The 13,913-nt window shown below is 44.3% G+C and overlaps 1 pseudogene; it reads right to left on the bottom strand.

Annotated features, from left to right (window-relative positions):
- Nucleotides 1-11,671: 11,671 nt before the first annotated feature.
- LOC135895528 (F-box/LRR-repeat protein 21-like) lies at nucleotides 11,672-13,024 on the bottom strand (annotated as a pseudogene).
- Nucleotides 13,025-13,913: the final 889 nt, after the last annotated feature.

Here is a 13,913-nt window from a genome sequence, read left to right as displayed (position 1 = left end):
GGTTTTGGTTGAAGCTTTTGACTTGCCTTTGTTTTTAATACCCTCGTAGAAGTTGGATAAAAACAGTTTAGCAGACGGAGCAAGAGCCAGTAACTGCTGAAGGGTTCACATCTGAGTGGCCAGCAGAAATGTGGGAAGGATCCTCAGCTGTACTGATTGGCATGCACATGGGGCAGAGGAATTCCCTCTCCACTATGATGAACGCCCAGAAAGGAAGACCCACACCCTGATGCGGAGAAGTAGGGAGAGTGTGCTTACATCTAGAGGAGAGAAGAAGCCACTAAGGATTACATTCTCTCAGCGTCTGAGTCCCAGAACAGGCCATTACAAGGTTGTAGTCAACAGTATCTTTCCTTGGACCTCCTAATTTATTCACTGTACTGGAAAAAAGAACAGCCTTTGGGGATTTTCATCCTCCGAGCCTTATTTCTACCAGCCAGCCAGGGTCAGCCAGCTGACAGCCCACATACACTCATTCTTTTTTCCCCCGGGCCTGAATTACAACATCCAGAAACTATTTGCCTTTCTTTCCCTTGGAAGAGTTTAACATCGACCACTGTGTAAATGAGAGAAGAGAGCCAGGGGCTGCCTGAAGAAACTGTGAGTCAGGGCTTCCCTTAGGGGGAAAATAAGCCACTTTTGACCCTGAAACACAGCAGATTTATCTGGATGGAGGATCCACAGACTTGGCCTGTGAGTTGCCCAAATATTAGATCTGAATGTGCAATAAGAAATGGAGTAAAATAGAGTAAAATGGTGGCCCTTGGCTACTGGCCTGCTCTGGAGCAGTGTGCAGTTGCGATGTCTTAAACAAGAGCTCAGAGCTGTATTGTGCACCCTAATGCTATGGCAGCCAGTGGCCAGGCTGTGTAGAGCTTTGTATTGTTTTAATAGGAGCTCATCCAAGTCTCAGTGAGGCAGCTGAGATGGCTGCAGAGGCAGGAGCACCAGTGCACTTCCATTGCCAATGTGTTCTTGCCACTGTGCTGTTCTTTAGGCCCAGCACACAGAAGGATCCTGGCCACCATGCTGCCTTGCCAAGGAAGAACTTGGATGGCTGGATTTGTCCCAAGAAGGAAAGATGCTGCAGGGTGTTTGGAGGTGGGTGAAATGCTTCTCTCTCCATTGTATTACACAGAATGCCCCAAATTACATGCATGTGTAACAGAACCATGTGCAACGGCGGAGTCATGTCATAACAACTGATATATGTCGCTGCCAGGATGCTGTTGACATCATTTACGTAACCATTTTAGCTGTGAGGCTAATACAGCCTAGGGCATTACTTGACTTGGAAACAGGTCGAGTTTAGGTCAGGCTTAGCTAACACTAGCTAGCAAAACCTGACCTAAACTCAACCACTTTAACTTGGTTAAACCTTGACTTGCTAAAATCAAGCTAAAGGTGATACTCTGCAGCGATACGAGAGAAAGAGTTGAGTTTATGTCCTGCTTAGCAAGCCCACGTTAGCTTTGCCTGACCTAACTAGACCAGTTTTCCTAGTCTAAGGAAGTCTAGAGTTGTATTATATCATTGGGTTTGTTTTTATTCTGCAAATAACTCTTCATTTGGATGGCATGGTACGGTGTTTCCCTGGGGCTTGTGTTATGGCCCCATATCTATGTAAACATTCCCACTTTTCATTGTAGCCCACAGATTCAGGTTAGCTCCTTGGGATCAAAGACAGGCAAGCAGAGAGGGGATGATGTCAAGTGAGTCAAATGACTGTCATTGACATTCTGGATGCAATTAAACCCATAGTGTCCAGCTTAAACTATGGTGTGATCTAGCTTCATGAGAGATGCTGAGGACACTGGTAGAACCTTGCAAAGTGCTGAACCACCTCCCAAGCGATGCTGAGTGATTTCAACTCCCATTGCCTTCAATGGGAGCTTTGGATACCCAGCGCCTCTCAGAATTTAGCCCGGCTTTACTCCGATGAATATCCTTATTGTAAAATGGGCTGTGCTGTATAATATTTGTAATCTAATACCGGGTTGTTGTTTTTTACAGGGTTGGAAGAGAAGCTTATGAAAATAAATGTTTGCTAAATAACATTAGTGTGTTCAGTCTTCAAATAAGCAGGAATGACTGGAAACCATATGCTGTATTTTAGATAAAAGGAAAATTATGTTTTCCTTTTAAAATAATATTTTTGGAGGAGAATGCTGAAAATCACAAGACGGCCGCAAGTGTGTTTCAGCTCAGGGCTATAAAATGAAGAGGAATGTATAATATCGGAAAATATATAAAATAAGCACTGCTGCTTCTCTATTCTGGTCTCAGCCACTCTAGCATGCCATGCGCTCTGAGGACTAAATTATGCCTGTGCACTTTGCCCACCCAGAGCAAGTGAGCAGAGAGTAGGTGGGGAATGAGAGGAGCCTTTCGCCCACTCCCCTCCCACTCCGGCCAGCACAGCTGAGCCCAATTGTCAGTGGGTGGGAAGGAAGATGATTTGCTGCTGGGATAGGCTAGCAGCAAATTACTACTCCCCTGGAGCAAGGGCAGAATGAGAGAGCGGGAATTGTGTTTCTGAGGGGTTTCTCTGAGGTACCTGGAACTACCCCTGGGATGGTGTAGTTTATGCCCGCACCTTGCTCAGAGCTGTGCCTAAATGCACAATCTAGTCCTAAGGCACTCCACACAAGGGAAGCCACAGACATCAAGAGATTTGAATGGAGAGCCATTCTACTCAAAGGGCCGGATTATGATATTCTCTCTCACACTGAGTAATACATTACTCTGTCACTAGTTCTACCTATTTCAAATGGAATTACTGGCAGAGTAAAATACTACTCGCCCAGCAAGGACTTCAGAACCTGGCCTTTGTTGTCTCTCTGGGCCAGGTTGTACTATCCTTATTCATGCTGAGCAGTTCCTTACTGCTCATGCTGCAGTATCCTTTGCTATCAACGGTGCACAGTTTATACATAAACTAGAGCTGATCAAAACTTTGGTGACAGAACCATTTTCACGCAGAAAACGCTGCTTCGATGACATTGGAAGATTTCATAGGAACATTGATTTTATTAAAATGCATCCGAAGAAGTGGGTTGTAGCCCACGAAAGCTTATGCTCTAATAAATTTGTTAGTCTCTAAGGTGCCACAAGCACTCCTGTTCTTTTTGCGGATACAGACTAACACGGCTGCTACTCTGAAACCTGTCATTGATTTTATTGATTTTTTTTAATGACAAATTATCAAAACCTTTCATTTTGTTTTTCCTTTATTGTTTTGACGAACACAGGGGTGTCCAAGCTTAATGACCGTCCGAGCCGCATACGACAATCTTCAGAAGTTTGAGAGCCGGGGTGCACTTGCCGGGGCTCAGGGCTTCAGCCCCATGGGAGGCAAGCCCTGCGGGGCTGAAGCCTCAAGACCCCCCCCCCACCCCCCCAGTCCCTGCTGGGCAGAAGCCGGAGGCAACACCTGATTTTTGCCAGAGTTTGCTGGCGAAGCTCGGTCGCATTGTGCCGCCACGCCCCCTCCCTGCACAGCAGCTGCTGGAGCCAGCAAGCTGGGAGCTGTGGCTGTGGGGAGAGGCAACGGCAAACTCTTTGCTGTGCCTACCCACAAGGAGCGTACACCTGGGAGCAGCAGGGAGGGGCTGCTGAGGGTAAGAATGGGTGTGTACCTAGCGGGGCATGACTCAAGCTTTTTTGGGGGGTGAACCTTTAAATTGTGCCCCCCACTCTCAGGAGGCACCAGTCGTCTCTGGCAGAAGCCCCTAGCCCCACCACCCTGTCACAATCTCCCCTCCTCTCCCAGTCTGATAGGTAGAGAAAGGGGGTGGGGGGGCTCCACGAGCCGCACTTTAACTGTAAAAGAGCTGCATGCGGCTCACAAGCCGCAGTTTGGCCACCCCTGCTCTGCGCTAACTGATAACAGAATAGGAGAGAGGTAAGAATCCCCCTCCTCTTTGTAAAAATGGGAACTTCTGTATTGATGCAAGTGATAAGGCCCAGTTACCATATTTCAGGTTCCCCAAAAGAGAAGACAGGGGAGGGGTGTGTGTCAGGAGCTGGGAGGGTGCTGGAAGGGGTTTTTGGGGGGGTACTGGAGGGGTGTGTGTACTGGGATGGGTGCCTGGGGGGTACTGGAGGGAGTACCTTTGGCGGGGCACTCACTGGAGGTGGGGGGCAGTGTCACTCCCTGTCATGGTGGCAGGGTGACTGGCACAAGGCAAGGACCCAGCACCAGCCATCAGTCAGTGCCTCCCGCCAGGACCCCCTCCCAGGACTGGGAACTGGGGTTGCAGGAGAATGGGCCAATCAGCTGCGGATGTAGAGGAAGGACCAGTCAGGAAACTGACCAATTGGGACTTTGGCTCTCATTTCAAAAATCGACCTGGAAAGAGAGGGGACTACCAAAAAAGAGGTCATGTCCGGGAAAACCCAGACACATGGTAACCCTAATAAAGCCTCAGGCTAACAATTTCTTATGGCATCCATGACTATATTGAGAGGAGACTGCCTATGTTTTCTATTCACATTTTTGTTCAGTAACACATTTGATTGAACTGTAATATCTACTCTCAAAAAGAACCTTGCCAGACAACATTCTTGTTCGTTGCTTCCCTTTTTTAATAAAAAGAGCAGGCCTTGAAATATGTCAGGGGATAGTAACCCATAAACACTTCCAGGGTTATGTTCTCCTCCTTTGTATTGTCTGTGTAAACAGACCATTGAAAATCAATTAACTAAAAAGGTCTTTCATCATCTCTGGAATTCCAACTTTGTTCACATCTGTATTTACAAAAGGTCTCAATGAAGCAGCAGATTCTTGAAGGGTTAATTGAAATTCAGAATCTACTTTATACTGATTCAGCAGACTTTGCTCCAAACTTCAAAGGAAGCACAATTTACCACTTTGTTCTTTTATTTGTATATTTTTAGGTAATCATTTGGCTCCCAGCAAAGGAAGTGAAATGTAGGAGGTCCCCGGATCTAGTCAAAATAAATGTTGAGAGTCACTAGTTTTGTGAAGTTAATAATAAAGTAAAAATCCCTTTTCATGTTTTCTTTTTATTTAATTTTATTTTTATTTAATTTTGTAAAATGTATTTACTTATTTATTGTACAGCAGCATTAGCTTTTCAAACAAAACAATGGCCCAGAGGACTCTGAAAGATTTACCATGTACTAATCTCAGATTTATTCTACTCAAAACCTTACATTAGCATAAGAAAATGGAATATTTGCTCCAGGAACAACTCTGATCCATGCCTTTCGAAGGCAATAGAAAGACTCCCATTGACCTGAGTGGATCAGTACCTGTGATAAATGAAGGGGTGGGAGGTAGTTCCCTTTTATGGACACCCAGCCAGCCAGTTAGCTACAAAATCCTTTTTAGTAGCTGTTCTCTACTTGCTTTACCTGTAAAGGGTTAAAAAGTCTGAATGCATGCATAGGTAAAAGGAAGTGAGTGGGCACCTGGCCAAAAAAGTGTACCTTCCTGGGTTCTCACGGGGTTTTTTATGCACTTGGTGGTGGCAGCATCTACCCATCCAAGGTCAGAGAAAAGCTGTAACCTTGGGAATTTAAGACAACCCTGGAGCGGCCAGTATTAATTTTTAGAATCCTTGTGGGCCCCCACCTTCTGCACTCGAAGTGCCAGAGTGGGGAATCAGCCCTGACAGTACCCTAGTGAAATGTTTATGTAGATTATCTGCCCTACATATAGTAAATTACTTGACACACCCAGCACAATACACAATGTTTCAGGACTTCACTACTTCGTCCAGCCTCAGCGCTGGGTAGGGTGACCAGATAGCAAGTGTGAAAAATCGGGACGAGGTGGTGGGTAATAGGCGCTTATATAAGAAAAAGCCCTGAATATTGGGACTGTCCCCATAAAATTGGGACATCTGGTTACCCTAGTGCTGGAGGCTGGACTTGACGACTTCTTCAGGTCCCTTTCAGCCATACATTTCTATGATTCCTTTGTCTGCTATGCTTTAGAAAGGTGGGACCATTATAGAACGTCAGCACAATGCAAGATGCTTTAGGTTGGTATCTTGGTGGTGTCTGCACTTTGGCAAAATGTGAGAAGAGGTTTGTGGGAGACCTCTTGGGGGACAGAAGATTTTAAACCTGGTTGAGGGGATTGATCTAAATCTTCCAAAAGTTTCAGGTTTAGTTTGGTGTGTGCTGAGCTCCAGGTTGACCTTCACTTTCAAAAAGTGGTCCGCTGATCCCTGGTACAGAGTGCTTAAAATGAGAGTTATGTGGGGATATTTATGTGGAAAGCAAAGATAATATATTCTGACTTTTCTCTGACTGAACAAAAGGAAAAAAAGTAACCTTTTCCTTTTATTGTTATTTATTGTTTGTATTACTACATCATCTCGGAGACCTTGTCCTAGATAGAAATCCTATACTATACATTAGTAGAATAAATTACTAAATTTTCCACTTTTTAGCCATGCAGATTTTACCATTACAGCTTTCAGGATGAGTGGAAAGCTGTAATAATACATTTCCTGGTATATTTAATCTTGTGTGGGTGTAAAATTTGCTTCACCTTTTCTCAACCTGTGATTCCTGAAAACTAGAAATGGTGCAATTAGTAATACTGTTATTGGATTCATTATTTTTGCTCTTTTGTTTTTTATAAATACAGGTTTAATTATCCAACTCATAATTTTTAATAACTGACATTAAAGTGTAACTGCAGTGAAAAGGGATTATGTAAAAATTACATCTTTTTACTCAACAGATCTGCTGTCTGTGAGTGTACACAACTTACTTCACTGATTAAGTCTGGGACTTTCAACATAGCACCAAGATCCCATTGAATTTAAATGAGATTTGGGCACATAAATCCCTTAGGATCTTTTGAAAATCCCAACTCAAAGTACGTTTTTACTGCTTTTTTAATTCTCCTCTCACTTTCGTTGGTGGTAACTGTGTACGGACACTTTGCACTGATTTTGCCATGGTATAAATGACTACACAGGATGCAGAGCGGTGGATCCAAAGCTGGGTGAGTTTGCAACGATGGCCATTAGAGAGAAAAAAAGAACAAAAAGTCAAAATGTTCCATGAAACAAAAATTCAAAAAAAAAAAAAAAAGGTTTTGGAAACATATAAATGACATTATTGAAGCACTTCGTTTTGATAAAGTTGAAGCACTTTGGTTCAATAAAGTTGACATAATATGATCTTTTATATTAGTCCAGGGGTGGCCAAACTGCGGCTCATGAGCCACATGAGGCTCTTTTAGGCTCTTGGAGTCCCCCTCTGCCTAGTAGACTGAAGGGGGGGGGGGGGAAAGGGAGACTTAGGACTTCTGCCCTGCAGCAGGGTGGTGGGGCTAGGGCAGGGGTTGGCAAACTTTTTGGCTCGAGGGTCACATTGGGGTTGCGCAACTGTATGAGGGGCCGGATAGGGAAGGCTGTGCCTCCCCAAACAGCCTGGCCCCCGCCCCCATCCGCACCCTCCCACTTCCCACCCCCCTCAGAACCCCCAACCCATCCAACCCCCCCTGCTCCTTGTCCCCTGACCGCCCCCTCCCGGGACCCCCTGCCCCTAACTGCCCCCCGGGATCCCACCCCCTTACCCCCCCTCCCCACTCCCTGACTGCCCTCCTGACCCCTATCCACATCCCTGCCCTCCGACAGACCCCCCCGGGACTCCCACTCCCAACCCTCCCTGTTCCCCATCCCCTGACCGCCCCTCCAGAACTTCTGCCCCATCCAACCGCCCCCCTCCTCCCTGACTGCCCCCCAGGACTCCCCGCTCCCTTACCCAACCCCCCTGCTCCCTCCCCCCTTACCAGGGGAAGGGGGGACAGCAGGGGAGGGGCCGGGGACTAGGCTCCCCAGCTGGGAGCTCAGAGGCCCGGCAGGATGGTCCCGCGGGCCACATCTGGCCCGCGGGCGGTAGTTTGTCCATGTCTGGGCTAGGCGCTTCTGCTAGAGACGACTGGTGCCTGCTGGGGGGAGGGGGGCACAATTTGAAGATTCCCCTCCATAGCTTGAGTCATGCCCCCAAGCTCTTTTTACATTGATGAGGCTAAAATCAGCTCAGGTTGATATCTCTGCAGAGTATTTTGGTGGTGGGAGAATAAGTCCCTTGAGTTCTATTCCCAGTTTTGCCACTGACTTACTCTATGACCCTGGGTCATTTCACTTTTCTGTGCCTAAGGTCTGGTCTACACTACAGAGTTAGGTCTACGCAAGGCAGCTTACGTCAACCTAACTATGGAAGTGTCTATGCTTAAATTTTGCTCCTGCCGACATGCTTGGGGCGGCCAACGGAAAGGGGGCTGCATGTCCGGCTCTTCGGTGGCAATTCGGCGGCGGGTTCCTCAGTCCCTCTTGGAGGGGAGGACCCGCCGCCGAATTGCCGCCGAAGAATAAAGTGGCACGGTGGAGCTGCCGCCGAAGTGCCGCCAATCGCAGCTTTTTTTTTTTTTTGCTCTTTGGGGCAGCAAAAACGCTGGAGATGGCCCTGAACTTAATAACTCCACCTCCATGAATGGCGGCAAGGTTGATATAATTAGGTTGATGCAGTGTCAGTGTAGACACTGTGTTACTCACGTTGACTGTTACTGGCTTTCAGGAGCTGTCCCACAATGCCCCACATTGACATTACAATCGATTCAAGCACTCCTGGAGAGGACGCACACCGCCAACACCACAAGCAAAGTATAGACACTCACAAGTGATATAATTACTACAGTGACTGTATGCCAATGTAAGTGAGGTTGGCTTAATTTTGTAGTCTAGACATGACCTCAGTGTACTTAGCTGTAAAACTGGTAGAATATCTACCATTTTCATGGGAGTGATTGGTAATATTAATTAATATTGGTAACATGTTTTGAAATCCTTGGATGAAGAGATACACGGTACAGTAATAAAGCACAAAGTATTGTTATGGTTTCAAGCCTTGTCAGCCAATCAATACTAACTTGCTTCTTAAGCATATAAGCTAAAACTGTTAATAAAATGGTGAAAGAAAAAATATTTTTTTGACGGCGCTCCCATTTGATTTATTTTGGTGTTCAATATAATGAACTGGTTATCTTAATTCTCAATGAATTAAAGTGACGAAAATTTGATCAGAAGAGTTTATCAAGATCAGTGATAAATAAGATTATTAAACCTAATGTCCCAGCCTCATTTGCTTTTCACACATAAATTCACAAGAGCCAATGCAACATGGTTATTTAATAACATTGTGCTAACAGCTATAAACACTATTTATAAAGCTGACATTTTTTTAAAATCTTAGAGCAAAATCAAGCCCAAGCCAAATTCAGTAAATATGTGGTTGAGTCTCCTCATCATAGAAGCCTGTGGAAAATCGCTGCATTGTGGAGGAGGGGTGTGAGGAAAGACTCTGAGTGGATCAGCATTAGCAAGAAAGCCCGGAGCTTTTAAGCAGCTAGTGCAGCTATATGTCCAAAAGCCAGCCACTAAAAAACTCAATGTTCACTGCCCCAGGTGGTGGAGCTTAAGTGATGCATAGGCTTTGTGCTGGCTGTCTGAGCAAGGAGGAATTTCACCATAGGGAACTAAGGGCTTCAGGTTCAGACTGGGGTGGCAAAGCCCTGCAAGAAAAGGAACAAAGAGAGGCTTCTCAGAGACCAGGTCCTGCGGCACAGCCAAGTATTATTTCCATTAGAGCGGGTTGTAATTTTTCAACTGAAATTATTTTTGCTGTTGAAAAATGGCTGTTTTTCCTAAATTGGGATTTTCATGGGGGGAAAGGGTTTTTTTCTCCTGAATCTGTTTTTTGATGAAATTAGAAAATAGGGAAGATACTTGAGTTTTTTTGTTTTCTACCCCCTTCTTCCCCTTGTTTCTCCCTTTCATTTCTCCCCCGCCCTTTATGGGTGCAAAATGGAAAGGGGTAAAAAAGGATGATTATGGAAAAACGGGAAAGAGATTGAGAAAAAGGAAAAGCAAAAAAAAAAAAAAAAAAAAAAAAATTAAAAAAAACCCCAAAACATTTCAAAAAAGCAACTTTTCTAACCCTAAAAATGTTGATAACAAAATCTGTAATTTGTTGCTACCAGCAGGTAATAGACCAACTATGGTATGAAAGGCATTGCAAATGCATTTTATATGAATGCACTACAATTTACATTAGTGTACAAAGTAGGTCACAAAAAATAAATACATGTACTACTTTGTACTAACAACCTTTACCTCATTCCAATTAAAAGTAAGATTGCCTTCTCCCCAGGAATTCCTTAGTGCTGACGTGCAACAAGAAGTCAATCCTGCAGTCCTTATTCAGGCAACACTCCCATTTAGGTTGCAAGTCTTGCTAACTTAACAAAAACAGCTCACTATACTCAACACGCACTATAGGAGGATTTAGTGGTTACGGCAGAGTTCTGCAAGACATACCTGAGGCTCCCACAATTCCTAGGGCAGACTGAAGCTAGTTGGGCCCCTAGCACGGGAAAAGCCTTGGGTTGCTCAAAGCTTTTAATTTTATGCCAGGGAAGGGAAATAATTGGAGCCAAGTGGTACACTCCAATTACATCCTTCCCCCTACTGTACCTGCATACTTCTATCATAGGAAGAGAAAACAATGAACTATACAACACTGCCTTTATGGTATAACTTACTGATAGAGTAAAAATGTAGCACAGAGTGCAAGTGAAATCAAAAGCTTTTTCTTTATTGTGGCATAAACTCTTAATTTGCCACAATATTCAGACACGTGTACAAGCACATGAAAATAGATTTAATTAGCTACACTGATTTCAGATTGCTGGAAATCATCAAAATACAACACCAAAACCAAACTCAAGATTTATCAGAGCTGTGTACTTTCAACACTACTTTATAGTACAGTATGCTGGGGAATGAGAAAGTCTGACATGGCCAAACTGTCTTCATTCCATACAACCTGCCTCAGAAAAATCGTCTGTATCTTTTGACCCAGAACAATCTCAAACCAAGATCTATTGACACAGTGCAGCCAAGAGGATATGAGCACCTTCATTGCCAGAAGGCGTTGGAGATGATTGGCCATGTGCTTCGGCTGGAAATCGGTTCCATCACCAGAATAAAATTAAGATGGACACTTGAAGGAAAGCGAAAACAAGGCCACCCAAAAACAACATGGCAAAGAGCTGTGGACGCTGAGCTGAAAAACCTGGGGCACAGCTGGGGAACCACTGACAGACTTCCCAGAAATAGACAGGCGTGGAGGAGCTTTGTTGCTGCCCTAAACGCCAGAGGCGTAATGGAAACATGATGATGACTATTTCAGATTGCTATTATGATACAAAGTATTTGTTCTACGTGTTCAACAAAAAATATTATTAGTGAACCACTGGAGAAAGTAACATTGCAAATAATGCAATTTACCTGTACGTTCCAGGAGTCATTTAACTCCCCATGAAGCAGGCAAGCTTCACAGTCCCTTTAACCACACCAGCGAGACTAACAGTATAGACCACATGAAAAACCTTGTACTAACGGTGTTTAATGTAACAATTTAATTAAACAGAAGCCAAATGAAAGTGCTTAATTTAATTGGAGGAAGAAACACCTCTAACCCACAGACATCCTTTCAAAGTGTCCACTGTTAAGTATCCTATATTCTATTTTCTAATTTAATCTAGCATTGCCACACTTGAGCGCTTTGCTTTTGCTTCTGTGCAGTTCATTAAACTTAGGAAATTGAAAATTTTAAGTCCCTATTTGCATGGAAAGCAACACCTTGATCCAGTTTTGACCATATTAATATTTTCTGTAGCTAGTTTACCAGGTAGCCTCATAACAGGGAACCACATTCTTCCACGGTGTTTGGAGATTTCAGAATGAATTTGATCCAGGTTGTAATCATTATCTGGAATTAGTACTTCCTCCATAATAGAAAGCAATGGCTTCACGCATCTTTACAAACTCAATAAAATCTCTGCAGGTAACCTCACATTCACTAAGTCCCATGGCTGTTAGGTTCTTACAGCATTCAGCAGTGCAAATGAGTTCATCATTCAGTGGCTGAAGTCCATTAGCACACACCACCAATTCGATCAACCTGGGGCAGTTCATTCCAGTATGACCTGGCATGGCTTTGCTTACTGCATGACCAAGTAAAGGCATGTAACAGGAGTTTTCTCTTTGAAAAATGTATCAAATTCCTCTTTGTATAAAAAGAAGTAGATCACAAAATTGACTTTAGGGGAGTGCTTAACAAGTGCATCCCAACTTTGCTTTTAATTGTATGAAATTCAATTTGTCCTTGATTTTCACTCACAACATCTATGCAAAGACGTTCAAGGTCAACATGTTTCTCATGCAGGGGGGCCAGCAGCAGTTCATCACTTACTTTGTAATAATTCCAAGCCAGTTGCCTAAGGGCATGACACTGGTCATCAGCACAAATAATTCCAGCAGGTGACACACGAGGACAGCTGCTCATTTTTAGCAGTTTTAGAGTAGCATTATTATTAGAAACAAGAACGGATCATCAACTAGTGTGTCATCAGTTTTGATGGATGATAATGCCTTGGAGTTTACAAAAACTACTGTCAGCGCTGATGCAAAACGAGCCTTGGCGACATTAATAAAACTTGGCTTCACTGATGAAATCAAACCTAATGTCTTGATGGAACAATTCACCAATTGAGAAAGGATGTCGCAGGCAGCTTCTGCAGACTCAGTACTACTATCAACCTTGAAGCTGACATACTGCAGACGATAGCATGTCTCTGGATAATTTGCTGAATGAGATCAGGGTGAGTGGACTTTAAAAAAGAAGTAGCTGGTTGGTTAAGCTCAAATTCAAACTTCCTCCACAAGTGAGGGATATGAAAAACTTCTTTCCACCTTTGGCAAACAGAAGATGCCCATGCTCGATCTACTAAAGGCAGGTACTGAAAAATATGTAAAACTACATGGTGTGGCAGGGTTCCCTCGTTCATCAAGATTTTCAGGCGAGACTTGCCAAATGCTGATCTGTAGAAACAAATTGTCTGCTTTTTCGTTCTATGTGATGTTTGTAGAACTGGGTTCTCAACTTTAACAGTCCACCTGATTCTTTTCATTCTGAGAGCAAACAATTTCAGGTACTAGAGAGGTGTGATGTACTTAAGCTACAAAGCTTTCTGTATGTTTTCAAGTACAGTAGATCACACAGCAGGCATGGGTTCCATTATGAAATCAAAAGTTGGGAGTTTTTCGTTTGCAAAACTCCCTGATATCCTGGGAGACTTGGTTAGTCTGCTCCTCACCCTAAAGGGCCTGCGATGGGGTTTCCATAAATCATTTCTCCTCTGCACTTCTTCTCAGTGGCCTGGTCTCTACAGCAGCAAACAGAGGGGAAGCTCTGGGTTTAAGGTGGGGCCAGTTACTGGCCTGCTGAGCTTCCTGGAGTGCTGCCTCAGCTCTGCTGTTATTTTTTTTGTGAGGGGAAGGGATGATGATTTTCACCCCCCTCCCCCGCTTCCCTGGCTGCTTTCCTCAGGAGGTGGGGGGTGAGGGTGGTCACAAGTGCTCCTTCCCAGTCCCCCCATATCTCCTTGCCATTCCTGAGCTGGGAGATGTTTCTCCTCCTCAGACACTTCCAGGTTCCTTTTTTTGTGATAGAAGGGAGCCTGCTGACTTCCTGCTGTCTCCCTCTTTGGTGTGTATGTAGGCAGGTGGTTCCTCCCAATACTGCCACAGACAATTTTGGGTTGGAATAGGAAGGCAACAGGTTTGCCTTTCTCCTCTCTCCTGGTCTGTTAGGGCTACTGCTGTTTGAGGGAGCTGCAGCCACTGCTGCAGTGTCAGCTGTCCTCTCCTCTGTCACCATGTGCAAGTCTCCCTGCAAACAAGAGGAGGGCTAGTCAGGGGTCCCTACATTTCAAAGCAGTGAAGATATAATTTAGCTATTTATTCATATTTTTATGAAAAATGAATTATCTGGGATATATGAGTGACTCCATACTTCAG

Source organism: Emys orbicularis, chromosome 1 (assembly GCF_028017835.1).
Source record: "Emys orbicularis isolate rEmyOrb1 chromosome 1, rEmyOrb1.hap1, whole genome shotgun sequence".
NCBI classification, from domain to species: Eukaryota; Metazoa; Chordata; order Testudines; family Emydidae; genus Emys; species Emys orbicularis.
Note: the sequence above shows the minus strand (reverse complement) of the source record. Positions and strands in the feature narration are given on the sequence as shown.